Below are 20176 nucleotides of genomic sequence, written 5' to 3'. Positions count from 1 at the left end.
ATGTGCCGTGATAAATAAAAGAAACTTAACAACATATCATTTTGTCAAACACTACTCTTGGTGAATTACAATTGCTTTAATGTAATATTCCCAACTGCTACGGTGTGCAACCCACACGGCTTCAAGCAGAGGGAAAGGCAGACAATTTTGCTCTGACTGCTGAGGTGCTTTTGCCCTCTGTGTTTCAGAGCCCCTGAGGCCTCCCTCCAAAGGTCGCTCCAGCCACCCCTGTGCTGGGGCAGACCCAGGCCATTGAGAGAAGAAGAATCAAGTGGATATTGACTGGGGAGGGGATGGGCAATTTAAAGAAATTGGAATTGTTTGAGTGTGGTTTCTCCATTTTTGCCATCGCTCATCCTCTGGGTCAGCACCACATCATCCCTCCCACTCTGCATTCGGAGAATTTGTGATGATTAATGGCGTGTTGTAAGGCCAAAGATTAGGTATTTATTGTTTTATTTCAGGTCAGAGATGGCTCCTGCACAGTTGTAGGCATAGAAACAAAAAATCCCTACAGTGCAGAAGGAGGCAATTCTTCACAAGTCTGCATTAACTCTCTGTCAGAGCATCTTACCCAGTCTCTATCCTCATCATCCCACATATTTAACCTGCTAATTCCTCTAACCTATACGTCTTGGGGACAATTTAACATTGACGATCCACCTAACCTGCAGATCTTTGGACTGGGGGAGAAAATCCATGCAGACACGGGGAGAACATGCAGACTCCATGCAGTCATCTGAGGCTGGAATTGAAGGCCAGTCATAGTCTACAGAGATACATTTGAGAGCTATACATGAAGCTATATAGTAATGGCCTCTCTCTCCGTGACAGACATTCTCACAATTACCTGTGCTACCAATGCACTGCAATTGGAGGTGGACTCCTCCATCCTCTCTGCTATTTTAGAGAACATTTGTGGTGCATCTGTCAGTACTTTGCAATGTTGCTGCTGGACCTCTATCATTCTTTTCAATGATAGATCCCAGGGATCGAACATCTGTATCCAGCTGAGCAGAGCTTGGAGCGAACTCTCTCCACAGCTGTCCTTGCCATCAATGTCTGCACGTGCTTGCTTGTGAATTGTGGATCACCAGTGGAAATTCTCACTAACTCTCTTAACTAGACCCACCAAAGTGTGAGTATTGGTGCTGATGCATGGCTATATGTCCTGTGATGGTACACCCTTAGCAGGACTGAAGTCTCTGGAGTCCCTGGAGGAATCATCCTCCTATATATCCACAGATCTTAGTCTACCTGTGACGGCTCTGGAAGAGGAAAGTACAGGATATGAATTAGTCTCGGCAAAGTAGCAAGCTTGACAATCACCATTCACAGAGTCCTCATTGTTCGGCCATTGATGAAGGAAAGTCAGCATGTGTGTCAGAGGTATTTTTAATTCCATCGTCACCAAGCAACTGCATCTCTCCGTCTCTGAGCAGGATGCAGATGTGGCACTTATGGCCTCTCCTTCTGCATTCAAGAGCTGCCTGATTTGTGTTGAGCTACCTCCAATCCTCTTCCATTCCCTTGCATGTTGTGCTCTCCTCTTCTACAGAACATTCCCTGGGAGCGCGAGAGCAAAGAAATAGTGTGGATGCTAGAAATTTGGAATGGAAATCAGAACTTCTGGAAGTAGATTTTTATTCATTTGTGGAACATGGAAGTCGCTGGGTGGCCAGCATTTATTGCCCATCCCTACGTGCCCGAGAACAGTTGAGTGTCAACCACATTGCTGCGGCTCTGGAGTCTCATGAAGGCCAGGCTAGGTAAGGCCGACAGATTTCCTCCCCTAAGGGACATTAGTGAACCAGATGGGTTCTTCCGACAGTGGTTTCATGGTCATCAGTAGACTTTTAATTCCAGATATTTTTTGTTGAATTCAAATCCCACCGCCTTCCGTGGCGGGATTCGAATCCGGGTCCCCAGAACATTACTTGAGTTTCTGGATTCATAGCCTAGCAATAACACCACTAGGCCAGTTCCTTCCCTTGTCATTGGGTGTGTCAGCATCTGCAGAGAAAGAAATAGAGTCAATGGTTCAACTGAATGATTCTTTGTCAGCACTATGAGTGATTGAAGTTCATGTAGACAGATGCATCACCTTGCATAAGCAATGGGGTGAGTCACAGCCATGGATCGATGCAGAGGGAGGAGAGGAAGGATATAGAAGGAGAATGATGTGGGTTTATGTGATGGAAGAGCCAGGATGGCAAAGTGAGAGGGTGGATTGGTGTATGCAGCACTATGTAGATGAATGTCAGACTGTACTCAACTTTCTCAATGCATATAAAGTATGTGCTGCTGAAATAAGTGGGTGTGAGCAAAGATGTGATGGTATATGTTAGATTGGGTAGTGTGATCGGCTGAGGAGAAAATAGTGTGATGATTTATCAATACAAGATTGCTGAATCCAACCTGTCCAATCACTCCTAGGTTCTGTCCACACCATTCCACCATGCCCCCTGCATTCATCACGTACAAACACACAGCTCAGACTGGTAGAGTGAGGGTTCCTAAATCACACTTTGTTAGAGGCCTCAGGATAGGATAGGGCAAGGTCCACAGGGATATCTGCGGTCAAGGAATAGAGTAAAATGACTGAGATGTTATGGAGTGGGGGGGCACCTCAACATTGGGCGTCACGGTGGCACAGTGATTAACACTGCTGCCTCACAGTGCCAGGGACTCGAGTTCAATTCCAGCCTTGGGTCACTGTGTGGAGCTTGCACATTCTCTGTGTGTCTGCCTGGTTTCCTCCAGGGACTCTGGTTTCCTCCCACACTCCAAAGATGTGCTGGCTATGTTGATTGATCATGCTAAATTGCCCCTTAGTGGCCCAAGATAAGAACATAAGAACATAAGAAATAGGAGCAGGAGTAGGCCACCTAGCCCTTCGAGACTGCCCCGCCATTCAATAAGATCATGGCTGATCTGAAATGGCTCAGTTCCACTTTCCCGCTTTCTCCCCATAACCCTTAATTCCCTTGCCTACCAAAAACCTATCTACCCGTGTCTTAAATATATTTAGCGAGGTCGCCTCCACCACTTCAACGGGCAGAGAATTCCAGAGATTCACCACCCTTTGAAGTGAAGAAGTTCCTTCTCAATTCCGTTCTAAACTGCCCCCACCCCCCTATCTTGAGGCTGTGCCCTCTAGTCCTGTTGTCCTTTCTGAGCGGGAAGAATCTCTCTACCTCTACCCTATCCATCCCCTTCATTATCTTATACGTCTCTATAAGATCCCCCCTCATCCTTCTAAACTCCAACGAGTACAGACCCAGTCTATTTAGTCTCTCTTCATAGGCCAACCCCCTCATCTCCAGTATCAGCCTAGTGAACCTCCTCTGTACTCCCTCCAAGGCCAAAATATCCTTGTGCAAGTGCGGTGACCAAAACTGCACACAGCACTCCAGCTGCGGCCTCACCAATGCCCTGTACAGTTGCAGCAAGACCCCCCTGCTTTTATATTCTATCCCCCTCGCTATAAAGGCCAGCATCCCATTCGCCTTCTTGATCACCTGCTGCACCTGCAGACTGGGTTTTTGCAACTCATGCACAAGGACCCCCAGGTCCCTCTGCACTGTAGCATGCTGCAGCTTTTCGCCCTTTAAATAGTAATCCCTTCTACTATTATTCCTGCCAAAGTGGATAACCTTACCCTTGCTAACATTGTACTCCATCTGCCAGGTCCACGCCCACTCGGTCAGCCTATCGAGATCCCTCTGCAGACTTTCCACACCCTCCGCACAATTTGCTTTTCCACTTATCTTTGTGTCATCAGCAAATTTCGTCACCCTACACTCAGCCCCCTCCTCCAGATCATCTATATAAATGGTAAATAGCTGAGGCCCCAGCACCGATCCCTGCGGCACTCCACTAGTTACCAACCACCAATCAGAATAGCACCCATTGATACCAACTCTCTGCCTCCTATTACACAACCAATCCTCTATCCATGCTAACACCTTACCCCCAACTCCATTCCCCCTAACCTTCTGAAGCAACCTTTTGTGCGGCACCTTATCAAACGCCTTTTGAAAATCGAGAAACACTACATCCACCGGTTCCCCTCTGTCTACTGCACTAGTCACATCCTCATAGAATTCCAATAAATTCGTCAAACACGACTTCCCCTTAACGAATCCGTGCTGCGTCTGCTCTATCAAACAATTCTTCTCTAGGTGCCTCACTATTTCTTCTTTGATGACGGATTCAAGCATTTTTCTAACAACAGACATTAAACTAACCGGCCTATAATTTCCTGCCTTTTGCCTGCTACCTTTTTTAAACAGCGGCGTAACATTAGCCATTTTCCAATCTTCCGGCACTTCCCCGGAATCCAGCGAAGTTTGGTAAATAATCACTAAGGGATCTACTATCACCTCTGCCATTTCCTTCAGAACCCTGGGAAGCATTCCATCCGGTCCTGGGGACTTGTCCCCAGGACCGGATGTGTAGGTTAGGGGGATTAGTGGGGTAAGTGCATGGGGTTACAGGGATAGGGTGAGCCTTGTAAAGATGTCTTGTTGGTGAGTCAGTACAGACTCGATGGGCCAAATGGCTACCTTCTGCTCTGGAAAGAATCTATGACCATGTTCCAACAGGAAGACGGGAGGGATTTTCACGCTTGCACAAGAGGATCTGGCACTGAGACCACACTGAACAATCCTCCAAAATGGAGCCATTGAGTAGCAAATAATGTAACTGAGGATGAGTTCAGCTGGTGAGTTCTCTGAGGGTCTCTTGGATAACTGGTGCATTGCAGAGAGAGGCCGTGTGAAGGGTTAGCCAACAGGTATAAGTATTCTCAGATGAAGTGAGATGCACAGAGAGACAGGTTATAAGCCCTTTATTCACAAAGCAGGAAATCAGGAAGGGTTGTGGTAACCAAATCAGTCTCCTTGAGGAGGGCCAGTACATTTCAGAGATAGGCGACATGATAGCACAGTGGTTAGCAATACTGCCTTGCAGCTCCATGGATCCAAGTTTGATTCCAGCTTTGGGTGACAGTCTGTGCAGTTTGCACGTTCTCCCTATGTCTGCATGAGTTTCATCTAGGTGCTCTGGTTTTCTCCTACAGATGTGCCGATTAGGTGGATTGGCAGTGGTAAACTGCCCTTTTGTGTCCAAAGATGTGTAGGTTAGAAGGATTAGAGGAGTAAATGTGTGGGGTTAAGGGAATGGGGCAGAGGCTAGGCCGAGGTAAGATGCTCTGTTGGAGAGTATGTGCAGACTCAGTGGGATTCTGTGATTCTATGATCATGGTTTGGAGTGTAATGGAATACTCTCCAATTGCCTGGATGAGCTACAACAACACTCAAGAAGCTTGACAAATTTCTGGACAAAGCAGATCGCTTGATTGCTACCCCTTCCACAAACATTCACTCCATCCACCACTGACGAACAGCAGCAGCCATGTTTACCGTCAGCAACACATTCTGATCTCTACCATCTTGAAGGACAGGGGTGGCTGACACTTTGGAACACCACCACCTGGAAGTTCTCCTCTAAGTCATTCACAAGACCGGCTTAGAAATATATCACTGTTCCTCCACTGTCATTGAGTCAAAATCCTGGAATTCCCTCCCTAACAGCACTGTGGGTGTACCTACACCACAAGACAGCAGCAGTTCAAGATGTGGATGTGCCGGCGTTGGACTGGGGTAAACACAGTAAAAAGTCTGACAACACCAGGTTTTAGTCCAACCGATTTATTTGATAGTAAACGCACAAGCTTTCGGGTTAGTCCCTTCGTCAGGTGAATGGAGAGTTCTGGCCTCAGACAGAGCTGTCTGTGCTTTATATGCTCTGTCTGAGGCCAGAACTCTCCATTCACCTGATGAAGGGACTAACGCGAAAGCTTGTGCGTTTACTATCAAATAAATCGTTTGGACTAAAACCTGGTGTTGTCAGACTTTTTACCGTGGTTCAAGATGGCAGCTCACCACCACTTTCTTAAGGGCAATTAAGCAAGGTAATTGAATGCTGGCCTCACCAGCCATGCCCTCATACCACGAATGTGGGCATATAACATAATCACAGAAACCCTCTCATGTAGAAAGAGGCCATTCAGCCCATCGAATCTGCAATGACGACAATCCCACCCAGGGCCTAGCCCCGTAACCTCATATATTTACCCTGCTAATCTCCCTGACACTAAGGAGCAATTTAGCATGGCCAATCCACCTAACTTGCACATCTTTGGAGTGTGGGGGAATCTGGAGCACCCAGAAGAAACCCACACAAACATGGGAAGAACATGCAGACTCCGCACAGACTGTCACCCAAGGCCAGAATTGAACCTGGGTCCCTCACACAGTGACGCAGCAGTGCTAACCACTGTGCCACCGTGCTATATTAAATACAATATTAAAAAAAAAGCATCATTTCAGTAGAAGATCTGCTCCCTACTGAGCTAGCGCCTAGCTCCACTAGTGTTTGTGAATAAAGCCACAACTCTTAAGTTTTGTTACATCTGGGTACTTCCACAGTGCTGCCAGAGGCACATTCAGGATCTCCTAGTTGGCGCCTATAACTACATCAGGCAGGACACTAAGGGGATGTCTACCAATTATGTTAACTTTGCTTGTGATGATGCCAGTCAGAATGAGCGATTTGCTCAGGATTGTATCTCTGGCTGGATTCCCTCTCCATTCTCTCCATTCACCTGACGAAGGGGGTAACCCCGAAAGCTAGTGAGTATATTATCAAATAAATAGGTTGGACTAAAACCTGGTGTTGTCAGACTTTTTACTGTGTTTACGCCAGTCCAACGCCGGCATACCCACATCATGGATTCCCTCAGGTACAGGGTATCAGTGAATACACATACACGGCCCCACATCATCCCCAAGTATTGATAAACTCTAAGAAATTCCATTCCATCAATGTTCAACTGGTGTGTGTGCAAATGTAATATTCTGTGCAGCTATGTGCACTCAGCAGTCTGAACTCCCAACCTCTTTGGTCATGAAGACTAATTTAAATGGTGGTTGTTAGGAGACAAAGAATTCCCTCTTCAAACCTGGTTGAAAACATCCATTAGATACCCTATCAATAAAACATAAGTGCAAACAACTACAGCCATACAACAACCATATGTGTCACTGAGCAAGTGATCAACTTCTTCAGGTAATGCTTCAGGTACCTGTACAGATCTGGAAGTGTCCTTCGTTATTCACCACTCAACCATCCAGTCTGCAAAGCCATGGTTAAGATCTATTTGATTGCTACAATTGATGCTCCATGAAATTGGCCTATCAATCCCATGGAAACAGACTTCTTTTAAACTCATGCTTGTACAGGACTTCTCCATTCTCTGCATAATCGTGCATAGTGTGCGTAGAAGGTCTGCCTGTGCATCACAGATATTTTGCTGCCTCTCAGGATTCAGTAATTGTATACAGCTAAGCAGAGTTTGGAGAAAGCCTGTGTCTGTGGACATAGGCTGTCCGCAGCTGTCCCTGCCACTCCTGTTTGCTTGTGCTTACTTGTGAACTGTGACCCACCAGGTGAATCCCAGCTAACTGGATGGACTGGACCCTAGATAGACCCTCCAAAGTGAACATCTTCACCAGTGCATGGGCCTATACATCTGGATAGGAATCAGCTCCTTTGAGGATTCATCACCTTGGGTGCTCCATTGACTGCTGCTGCATGCCAAAAGGCTCTGGCAGAGAGAAAAGATAAGGTCAGAAGGTTGCAATTTAGCAGATGATCATATTTCATTCGCTGTTGAAATGAATTTGATTGAGTGCCGTCTAACATGTAGGTCATTGATATTTCAATATGTCACCCAGTTTGCTGACAGGTCCCCATTTCCCAATCCCCAGTGCTCAGGGATGTGCTATCTAGCAATCTCTTCTCTGCAGCCGTTACATGGGGTATCTTTGGAAAACCATTTGTGGTTCTTTTCCTGCCAAGTGTCTTGTCCTGCAATGGGGCGGGGAGGTCCGATCTATCAATAACTAGTGGCATTTATTCACCAGTGGGAGCAGTGCATTTGCTGATGGTGACTAGCAGTAGTGAGTGGATAGATGAAAGTGCATAGAAGGAGACAGATAGGTGCACTTATAAGGTGAGTGGGTTTGAGGAGTTAAGTGATGGAATTGTCTTGACAAGGCAGAATGGAACACTCAGTGGGGTGAATATTCCCATTCTGCCCGCCATGGGAATTGTATCAGGCGAGGGGTGGACCATGGAAAGGTCCGTTGACCTTGGGTGGGATTTTCCAATTTTGAGGCAAGTGTGGATGGGAAAACTCCATCTAGTAGATCAATGTGCATCCGTGCTGACTTTTCCTGACCTGGTGAAGCCACTAAAGTGTTTCCTACGTGAATCCAGGTGTCTGGGACGATACACTTTTTGCTGACTGCCTTTCCCATCTTCAGCCACTCCTCCTTGGTTGCAGCACCAGGTTTATCTTCCCAGTTGCCGGGGAAGAGTATCTTTCTCCAATTCCTTGCTCCGACAAGGAATATATTGAGCCCTGCATTGTGATCATCCTGAATCCAATCCAAAGTTCTCCAACGCTTTGCTGGACCTCCTAATTCCTCCAAGTTTCATTTTTGGATCATGCCAGTTTATAGGGCAATCATAGATCATAAAAAGTCTGCAATGCAGAAGATGGCCATTCTGCCCATCAAGTCTGCACTAAGTCTCCAACACATCATCCTTCCAGGCCCACTTACCATCCTAGCCCCATAACCCCATGTATTTACCCCTTTAATCTCCTTAATTGGATGCTAAGGGGCAATTTAGCATGGTTAATCCACCTATCATCCACATCTGGAGGAAATCCACACACAGGCAGGGAGAATGTGCAAACTCCACACAGTCATCGAACATAGAACAGTACAGCACATTACTGGCCCTTCAGCCCTCAATGTTGTGCCGAGCTATGTCCAAACCCAAGATCAAGCTACCCCACTCCCTATCATTCTGGTGTGCTCTATGTGCCTATCCAATAACTGCTTGAAAGTACCTAAAGTGTCCGACTCTACTATCACAGCAGGCAGTCCATTCCACACCCCAACCACTCTCTGAGTAAAGAACCTACCTCGGACATCCTTCCTATATCTCCCATCATGAACCTTATAATTATGCCCCCTAGTAACAGCTACATCCACCCGAGGAAATAGTCTCTGCGAGTCACCCAAGACTGTAATTGACCCAGTGTCCCTGGAACTGTGTGGCAGCCAAGCTAACCACTGTGCCACCATCCCATCCACAACATGTAAGAATCTTGGCATGTTGTTGCGTAGTGGTACTGTTAGATGAGTTGTATTTGTATTGTTAGATATTTGTAGAATCCCTACAGTGTAGAAGGAGGCCATTCGGCCCTTCGAGCATGCACCGACTCTCCAACAAAGCGTCCTATCCTGGTGCTATCCTAATCACTCTCATTGCATCATTCTAACCCCATAGCCTCATTGTAAAGAAATTCATGTGCGTTGTAAAACAATCACAGAATGGATATTAAAGCCTATGTGAAATGTGAAAAACATATCTTTAAAACCAGTTCTAATGGCAAGTATCACATACGGTTCAGACACAATGGTCAACTTTCACATTCAGTGTTATTTGAGCAGGAGGTGGTTGTGTAATTTGAATGTCCATCCAATGTCACCGGTGAGAGCTCAAGATAATGTTGTTGGCCGGATTTCATTTGGACAGCATAGGTGGTTAGCACTGCTGCCTTACAGCGCCAGGGACCTGGGTCAATGCCAGCCTCAGGTGGCAATTGCACATTCTCCCCATGTACGTGTGGGTTTCCTCTGGGTGCTCCGATTTCCTCCCACAGTCCAAAGATGCACGGGTTTGGTTGATTGGTCATGTTAAATTGCCCCATAGTGTCAAGGGAATTAGCAGTATAAATATATGGGGTTATGGGGATAGGGTGGGATTGATCGGCTGAATGTCTTCTGTGGGATTCTATGATTTACACTATATCTGTGATCTGCTAGTACATGTTCAGTGCTGATATGCAGCAGAATGTTTTGGGATGGTTTAAAGTCCAAAAGAACACTCCTAGAGCACAAAACCTATAAAGGATTAATTGTTGACTTTGGGGGAGGAAGGACTTTATCATGAACAAAGAGTGGATTATGAGCAGTGAAGATACCAATAAATAGATCTTCCTGACATTGCTTATCATGGCCTTCTATCTGATCTTATTCCCATTCAAAACTATAGAAGGATCAGATAATGCCAAACAGGAGTGAATTCCTGAGAGGCTAGACATTGAATGAACATCTGTGCAGTAAAAATTATGGCTTTTGGCAGGGTTGAACATTGAATAGGATGTGCCGTAAGCAATGAAACAATGATTTTTGTACAGAAGACCTAACCTTCCTTTGAGAGGTTTTTCAGAAGATGCTATAATTTCTTGTAAGGAACAACTTTGCCTCAATAGGTAGCATAACTAATCTGAGTAAAGTAATAAATGTTGAAGTGGCTCAATGAGTTTCTCCTGTACTTTCCTATCTTGTTATTCCTTTTGTTCATTTATATACCCGACATCAGACTTGCAAAGCAAGTTCTCACCTCAGAGCTTGGTCATGGCAGAAAACTTCCAGGAGGATAAAGGGAATACTTTAGGGATGTCCTCAGAGCTTCCCCGAAGAGGACAAACATCCACAAAAAGTCCAAAGATGTTTAGGTTCAGTGGACTGGTCAAGCTAAATTGCCCCTTTGCGTAGGGTGAGATGTGAATGTTAGGAGGATTCACAGGGTTACAGGGATAGGGCCTGTGTGAGATACTGTTTCAGATAGTTGGTGTGGACTCGATGCACCACCTTCTGCACTGCAGAGATTCTATGATGCTATGATCCGAAACAACACATGAGAGTCTCTGGCTCGTGCCCCATCAAAATGGGGAAATTCATGTGCGAATTCATTTGTGAACACACACCCCTGTGTGTTCCTGATGGTCAGGAGAACACAGGGGTGTGTTCCTGACCATCAGGAACACACAGGCGTGAACTCAATATATCAGAGAAAACCCATCCATCAGACTCTCCAACACCACCCACCCCTTGAGGAAGAATGAGTCTGAGACTAGCTTATACCTTAAATTGGCTATATTTCCAAAACAGTGCAGTAAAGTCACAGACTCTCCCAGTTCCACCTAGACACTCAAGAGTGAATTAGCTTGTACACTCTCCCAATGATTCCCTACTCCTGTCCCACGAGGCAAAGCTGTGCTTAATTACCAACTTCAAGATTTGTGAGTGAGGCCCAGTCCATCACACAAACTAACCTCCCATCCATTGACTCTGTCTTTACTTCCTCGGAAAAGCAGCCGGCATAATCAAGGACCCCATGCACCCCAGAAATCCTCTCTTCCCCTTTCTTCCATTGGGAAAAAGGTACTAAATCCTGAGATCACATACTGATAGAATCAAGAACAGCTTTTTCCCTGCTGCAATCAGATTTTTGAATGGACCTATCATATATTAAGCTGAGCTTTCTCTATGCTCTAGATATGACTGTAACACTACATTCTGCACCCTTTCCTTTCCTTCTCTCCTATGTGCTCTATGAACAGCATGTTTTGCCTGTATAATGCACAAGAAACAATACTTTTCACTGTATCCCAATACATGTGACAATAATAAATCAAATCAAATCAAAAGTACATACTTCATTGCAACACAAATCTGGGCAGATCTGTACATTGTGCATCAGCTCTTTCAACTGGAGCAGAAGCAAGTCAATCCTGAGCCCAACGCACTACCCAAGAAGGAGATTCATTTTGATTTAATATGATGAGCTTTTAAAGTCTTGCAGGAAAGAGATAAGGCAGTGTGGAATAGAGCCTTAAAGTTATTAGAATCTGGCTAAATGCATTGAGATAGCCACCAAATAAGACTCCGGGGAGGTATTTTTCTTAACAAGGCTTCAAAGTATTTCAGGCAGTATGCCTTTTATTTATACTGTTTATTTATTGCTGTAGCATGCCTGACTATGAAGCACTCTTGGCTGTGGGGCACTGTCTTTGTAATGGATGACCCCATCTGCTATTGTGTTTACATGAGTGGATTGGATTTTTCAAACCAACATCTTATCTACTGTAAGTTCTTCTAAACACTATCCTTTGTAATAGTGCAGTGGGATTCCTACGTATTGTTATCACAGAAAACACTGGGGATGCCAAGTACATTAGTTATCTTTTGAAAAAACAGAAAGATGTAATTACGATTTAAAGGAACTTACTTTGTGTTACTTTGTTTGCTTTCCCAATCAATGTTGAGATAGCGGTATATGAATGAGTGGTGCACATTCCATTATTTCCTCTTTTTTTCTCTCCTTGGAAGAGGAATCATGATAATCCCTTGAACCATTTTGTTAAGTTTCTCTCATAAGTTTTCTGATACATTTGATGGCTGTATGTACAGCAGATTTTTAGTTTCCCCTTCAATCTGTTTGACATTGTGGAATAATTTAACATGGCCAATCAACCTAACCCGCACATCTTTGGACTTTGGGAGGAAACTGTAGCACCCAGAGGAAACCCACACAGGCACGGGGAGAAAGTGCAAACTCCATACAGACAGTGACCTGAGATAGGAATCGAACCCGAGTCCCTGGTGCTGCGTGGCAGCAGTGCTAACAACTGTGCCATTGTGCTGTCTAAATGAAATCTGGCCATCAACATTATCTAAGGAGGTAGGAATATTGGACTAAGAAGCAAGAGTAGGTCATTCAGCCCTTCAGGCCTGCTCTGTCATTCAATTAGATCATAGCTGATTTGGCTGGTGTTCCAGCTCTACTTTCCTGTCTGACCCCCATAACCCCTGATTCTTTTGTCTATCAGTAGAGGCCAGGTCATTGACTTTATTCAAGTTAGATAAACTTTTGATAGGCTTGAATGAAGTCAATGACCTGGCCTCCACTGCTTTCTGGGATGACAATTGTAGGTACTAACGACACGCTGAGAGAGACAAAAACACCTCTTCTGTGTCTTAAAAGGGAGACCTCTTACTCTTAAAACGTGACCCGACTTGTAGTATCTCCCTCAAAAGTATCTACCCTATCAAGTCCCCTCAGGATCAGGTGTGTTTCAAAAACATCACCTCTTCTTTTTTCTAAACTTCAATGAATATAGTCCTCACCCATAAGATAAGCCCTTCACCCTAGGAGTGAATCACGAGAATCTCCTCCGAATTGTTTCTAATGCAAATAAAGAGACCAAAACTGCAAACAGTATTCCAGATGTGGTCTTATCAAGACTTTACAGCTGCAATAAAGCTTTCCTACTTATTTTTTCATTCATCTTGCAATAGACACCAACATTCCATTTCCCTTTCTAATCATTTGCTGTATTTGCATATTAATATTTTGTGATTTGTGCGCCAGAGCACACAGATCCCTCTCTAACACTGAGTTCTGCAATCTCTCTCCATTTCAATAATATGCTCTTTTTCTATCCTTCTTGCCAAAGTGGACAAGTTCATATTTTCCCACATCATACTCCATTTTCCATTTTTTCACCTACTCCATTTAGCCGTCCATATTTAGCTGTAAACTGCTTAAGTTCTCTTCCTACCAATCTTTATGTCAAATTTAGCTATCGTACATTCAGTCCCTTCATCCAACTCATTGGTGTAGATTGTAAGTAGTTGAGGCCCCAGCATTGATCCCTGTGGCACTGCAGTAGATACAGCTGTCGGAATTTTACCAGCACGCCCACCCGGAATTGGGGCAGGCGAGGCTCACAGAACAGCATTCCCCGTTGGCCTTGGGCGGGATCTTACGAGCCTCAGGTGGGTGTGGCTGTAAAGTTTCGACAAGCATGCCAACCTGAAAAATACCTTTGCTCTTTGCTTCCTGTTAACTTTTATCCATGCTACCCTGTTACCCCTTAACAAAATGGTCCTACCATGTGTAGTGATCTTTGACATGCCTTCTTATCAAATGATTTTTGGAAATCCAACTGCACCCCAATTACACATTCCCTTTATCTACCTTGCCTCTTAATTCCTCAAGGAACTCTAATAAATTAGTTAAACATGTTTTGTTTTTTTTGCAAAATAGTGTTGATTCTGCTTGATCCCATTATGATTTTCAAAGTATCCGGCTAAAACTTCTGCAATAACAGATTCTAGCAGTTTTCCTAAGGGCTGATATTAGGTTAACTGGAAAATAGATTCATCCTTTCCATTTTACTCCTTTTTTGATAAAAGGCGTTACATTTGTTACTTTCCAAACTGCTGGGACGCTTCCAGAAATTAAGTGTGCAATCTTTTCAGCTGTTCAAACCAAGCTCCCAATGCAGCAAAGTCAGAGAATTTGGCGTCAGCCAAATCTTCATTCACTGTCGCAGGATGGGAAATCCCACTGGCGTGAATGGCCATCACATCCTGGCCTAAGAAAGTCTGGAAGATTACAACAAATGCATCTACTATCTCTGTAGCCAATTATTTTAAGACTCTCAAATTGCAGGCTATCTGGTTTTAGGGATCTTCAGCCTCTCGGTCTATAATTTTCCAAGCATCATTTTCCCAGAGGTGATGAATTTCTTTAGTTCCTTCCCATGTCTGCGTGGGTTTCCTCCGGCTGCTCCAGTTTCCTCCCGCAGTCTGAAAGATGTGCTGGTTAGATGCATTGGCCATGCTAAATTTTCCATCAGTGTATCGAAACAGGCGCTGGAGTTTGGCGACTAGGGGATTTTCACAGTAACTTCATTGCAATGTTAATGTATGCCAACTTATGACAATAATAAATAAACTTTAAAATCTTCAGACCTACCACTATCTTTACAGATTTGTTCAGGTTTTCTTTTAATTTGATACTATCCTTAACTTCCTTATGTAGACATGAATGCTGTATCGTCCTAAAAGAATCTCTCTTTCTCACTGAATCGTAGAATCCTTATAGTGCAGAAGGTGGCCATTTGGCCCAATGAGCCTTCACCGACAACAATCCCACCCAGGCCTTATCCCATAACCCTATATATTTACTCTGCTAACCCCCTAACACTGAGAGCTAATTTCGCATCAGACAATAATTTCATCCTTTCGATCTTACTCCTTCCTTGAAAAAAGGTGCTATGTTTGTTATTTTCCAAATTGCTGTGACACTAAGGGTAGCCAGTCAACTAACCCACACATCTTTGGACTGTGGGAGGAAACCGGAACACCCGGAGAAACCCTGGCAGACACAGGGAGAATGTGCAAACTCCACGCAGACAGTGACCCGAGGCTGGAATTGAACCTGGATCCCTGGCACTGTGAGGCAACAGTGCTAACCACTGAGCCGCAGTGCCGCCCTCTGGAAAAAAAAGCAAGAAACACCATGGATGGGATTTTCAGTAGCCCTTGTAGTGTGCTTTACAGTAGTGGAGGTGACCCCCCATTGGCCAGCAGTGGGATCTTCTGGTTATGCCACTGTCAACAGGTTTCCCTGTTGTTTGCACCCTCTGCTGCCAGGGAACCCACAGCAGATGGGCCACTGTCGGAGGAACTGTAAGACGCAGCAAAGGTTTCGGTGACTGCATACTCTGTGCAATGCAAGCCTGTGCTTTGTATCCATGGTTTCTGCAAAATTGATAATAATTCGTCATGTCTGGAGTTAGGATGGAAAACAAAGACTTAATTTCAACTGTTACTGCCAGCCATTTCCCGTAAGTTCAACCAAACATTGATCGAATTGCTCAACTTTCCTTTCCAAAAGAAAAACAAAAGACTCATATTTTACAGCAGCCGTCATAGCTACAGCACATCCCAAAGCGCTTCAGAACTTGTGAAGTGTTTTTGGAGTACAATTACTGTTGTAATCTAGGAAACATGGCAGTCAAATTACGCACTGCTAACTCCTGCCAACAACAATATGATAATGATCAGGTGATCTGTTTTGGTGATATCCATCTGAAGGGTAAATATTGTCCTGGATGTCATGGATAACTCCCTTGCTCTCCTTCCGAATCGTGTTATGGGATCCTTACACCCACTTGAAAGGGCAGACGGGGCCTCATTTTCTTGTGAAAGAGAGTGAAAGAGATGTGAAAGATGGCACCTCCAACCATGTTGCACACTCTCAGTGCTGTACTCGAGAGGTACCCTTGATTTCTGAGCTCGAGCCCCGGATTGAGATTATGAACCCACAACATTCAGCCTCTGAACCGAGACTGCTACCAACTAAAACATGGCTGCGGGGGGGGGGAAATTACTGTTTTTCTCACTGCGGACTCTCTCATTCAGTTGCGCAGCCTTGCTCACCATTAGTGTTCTTGTCCTTCAACTGAGAGGGTAGGTAGTCAACAATTATGACCACGTTGTATTTTTTGGAATAGTTTGGGGAAATATCTTTGCAAATAGCAATGCCTATGACGGGCTTACAGGTTTTTAGTTTCTTTAAGAAATAATAACTGGAAACACAACATTCAAAATATCGGGAAATTAAACACCTAGTTTAAGTGACCCCCTGAGAGCCATCCAAAGACTAGATTTGTGGAGGAAAGATTGTAATAGTTAACACAGATGAGCAAATGGTTCCTATGTGTTCAAGGTAAAGAGAACAATGGAAATGTAATAGCAGTTTTAAGAAGGGATTCTTGGCTATTCAGTAGACTTTTCAATCCTTTTAGACAATGCAAGGACCCGAGGTAAGCACACCTCATAATTATAGAATCATAGAATCCTCGGCCCATCGAGGGTGCAACAAACACAATTCCACCCAGGCCCTATTCCAGTAAGCCCAAATATTTACCCTGCTAATCTCCCTGACGCTAGGGACAATCTAGCACGGCCAATCCACCTAACCTGCACATCTTCGGACTGTGGGATGAAACTGGAGCACCTGGAGGAAACCCATGTAGACACGGGGAGAATGTGCAAACTCTGCACAGTCAGTGACCCCAGGCCAGAACAGAACCCGGCTCCCTGGCACTCTGAGGCAGCAGTGCTAACCACTGTGTCACCATGTTGCCCACAAGAAACTTGTGTAATATTAAAACCACCAGAATACTAATGAGAAGGAATTTCTGCCCAATCATGTTCCTGTTCAACAGGGGCTTTAATGGCCTTTAAGCATCCCCCTCCCCCGGTATTACCATTGTGCCTGATCTTTGTCAGTGGAGACCAGTAATGACTCTTGCCAATCTCCTGAAGTTCTGAAGATCTCAGGAGCTGGGAGAATCTGGCATTGAACGGGCTATGCGTATTTAAGTGCTTCTTTAAATATGCCAAAGATCACGATCGGCTTGCACCAGGGGCAGAACAATTGCAAATTCTTTGGTACCAGGCATGAAGTCAATTCTTAGGCCCGTACGCTACATCCTGGGATCGGCACTGTGCGACAATGTTGGAAAGTTGCCCCCTTTATCTGTGTTTGTCTTTTAACAGATGCTGCCAAACTTGCTGAATATTTCCAGGACTTTCTGATTTTATTTATAACTAAGTGAAGGTGTTGAAAGGAAGGTGAAAGGTGTCTCATGATTCTTACACTGAGCACACCACAACAGTAAATTGGACAGCTTGAAGGGTTGAATGTTGGATATCTTGTAAAGTTATGAATGAACAATAACTTCTTAGTATATTGGAGCAACATGACTTTCCAACGAGATAAACTGGATGGCATTGAAGTGTCATGAGAAGAATATATAGCTTGTCTTCCGATATAGAAAGTGCTTGCATTAAAGAATTAAGTGACAACAATGACGTTAACAGTGTGTCAGGTCATCTTTAGGGCTTACAGTTACAAATACAAGTAGATGTATTCAACAGCTGTAGTTTAGACAAATGGCAGTTAATAAAACATGTTTTACATAGAATGAAGAGGAATTATGTCAGGAAACCTTATTTGAGAGTATAGCTTTGCAATAGGCAATTATAACTATTTATATAAATAGATTATCTTCCAAGGATTTGAGAATCTAGATGTTATCTAGAGTTTAATCTGTGACACATACATTTGGGGTAAGCAAAATATGATGTATTAGTAAACATAGCTTTCACTTCAAGAGACTTGACAGACTGAACTTCCAACCAAAAAGCCACTCTGTGTCAATAAAATCTGTTCCATTTACTACACATCTCCTCCTTATTTGGAGCACACTGTGAAGTGTAGAATGAAGTAAGTTGATTGTTTTAAAGTTTACTTATTAGTGTCACAAGTAGGCTTACATTAACACTGCAATGATGTGCCTGTGAAGATCCCCGAGTCGCCACTGTTCCGGTGCACTGAGGGAGAATATAGCATGGCCAATGCATCTAACCAGCACATCTTTCAGACAATGAGAGGAAACCGGAGCTACCGGAGGAAACCCACCCAAGGAGAATGTGCAGACTCCACAACAGACAGTGACCCAAGCTAGGAATCAAGGCTGGGTCTCTGGTGTAGAAAAGTTCATGCAGCATTACATTTTTCACATAGAATTATAGAACCCTATAGTGCAGAAGGAAGCTATTTGGCCCATCAAGTTTGCACTGACCACAACCCTACCCAACCCCTATCCCCATATATTTACCCTGCTGGTCCCCCTGACAATAAGTGGCAATTTACCATGGCCAGTCAACCTAACCCACACATCTTTGGAATATGGAAGGAAACCAGAGTGTTCGGAGGAAACCCATGCAGACACGAGGAGAATGTGCAAACTCCATGCAGTCACCCAAGTCAGAAATTGAACCCGGGTCCCTGGCGCCGTGAAGCAGCAATTTTAACCACTGTGCCGTTATGCTGATACAACTTGCAACTTTTCTACAGTTTGGGACCGCACTACCATCTGAGGGGGTTGTTTTATTTGGGTGATCTTGGTCATAGTTTAATAAAGGACAAAGGATTGACCCAAAATATTAACCCTTGGGGCGAGTGCAGCTGGAAAATCCTGCCCTCAAAGTTTGGTCATTTTGTTCAAGCTCGACTGATTGTAACACCTCACACTGTTACTTCACCAAGCCAGGTTATGTCTACGTTATTGCTCACCTCCATCCTTACTTTAGTCCCATTATTGCTATAATTCTTCTCCACGCATTTGCCATCACAAGACCTGCTGCCCTCTTTGCTGACCCTTCAGCCCACATGCTTACTGAACTGACTTGGCTCCATGTCCAAAAGTGCATTGAATTTAAGATCTCTTTTCTTCATCTTCAGATCCCTGCATGACCCTTCCCCACCCTCTCTCGCTGGATATATTGCTGTTGGAGAGAGGACACCAGGGAGTGAACAAATCTCAATTCTGTCAGAAGACAAGTTTGACAGGACAGGAGCTGCAAATGTTTCCCAAAGAAGCACTTCATGTTCAGATAACCAGGGAATTGGAACAGAAAGAATTTCTTAAGAAAACTGAACAGAGATCAAAGTATTGTTCAGAGAAATCCAAGGAAGTTCTGAGTTAAAGAGACAATTGCAATAACCAGATTTAACATGGGACAGCAGACTTCAGAGGTAACTCAAATATGTGACACCATTTTATTCAGAATCTGGGAATTCAGAGTTAAAATAATTTAATTGGAAGCGGAAGCTTTGTTTAAAAGTGCGATTTGGAAAACCTGGAGTGGATTTTGGGATGCAAACAACAAAGAGAAATCATACTGTGAGATAAGATTTCAAAGTGTGTTTTTTGGGAATGGAGTTGAAATGAAAGTTTCCCTCCTTTAACAAAAGGAAATATAGAGTATTTGTGCTGAGATCCTATTAGCTTTACAAGACTCTCAAATTTAATTCTTGGTCTTTTCAGGACGTTAGGTAGTTTATTCATTAATTCCAGCTCATGCCAATGCATCAAAATTGTCATTTCAAATAATTCTGGGTGACACTTCAATGAATCCGTTCTTATGTACTGACAGATTGTGACCAATTTAGGTACGCTGATTGCTAAATCATCAAGGGAAATGTTGGAGGAATAACTAGATGCAGCTTGAATCACTGTCTGTGTGGAGTCTGCACATTCTCTTTTTGTCTGTGTGGGTTTCCTCCAGGCGCTCTGGTTTCATACCCACAGTCTGAAAGATGTGCTTGCTAGATGCATTGGCCATGCTAAATTCTCCCTCAGTGTACCCAAACAAGCGTTGGAGTGTGGTGACTGGGGGATTTTCACAGTAACTTCATTGCAGTGTTAGTGTAAGCCTACTTGTGACACTAATAAATAAACTTTCCTTTTCTTCATCCTGTTATCTTTTAAGTTTCCTTCCTGCTTTGTTTTTTATTTCAGGCAGTTCCCTTTTGTCAG

This window comes from Carcharhinus amblyrhynchos, chromosome 25, assembly GCF_965287045.1.
Source record: "Carcharhinus amblyrhynchos chromosome 25, sCarAmb.v2.hapA, whole genome shotgun sequence".
Classification (NCBI taxonomy): domain Eukaryota; kingdom Metazoa; phylum Chordata; class Chondrichthyes; order Carcharhiniformes; family Carcharhinidae; genus Carcharhinus; species Carcharhinus amblyrhynchos.
Note: the sequence above shows the minus strand (reverse complement) of the source record.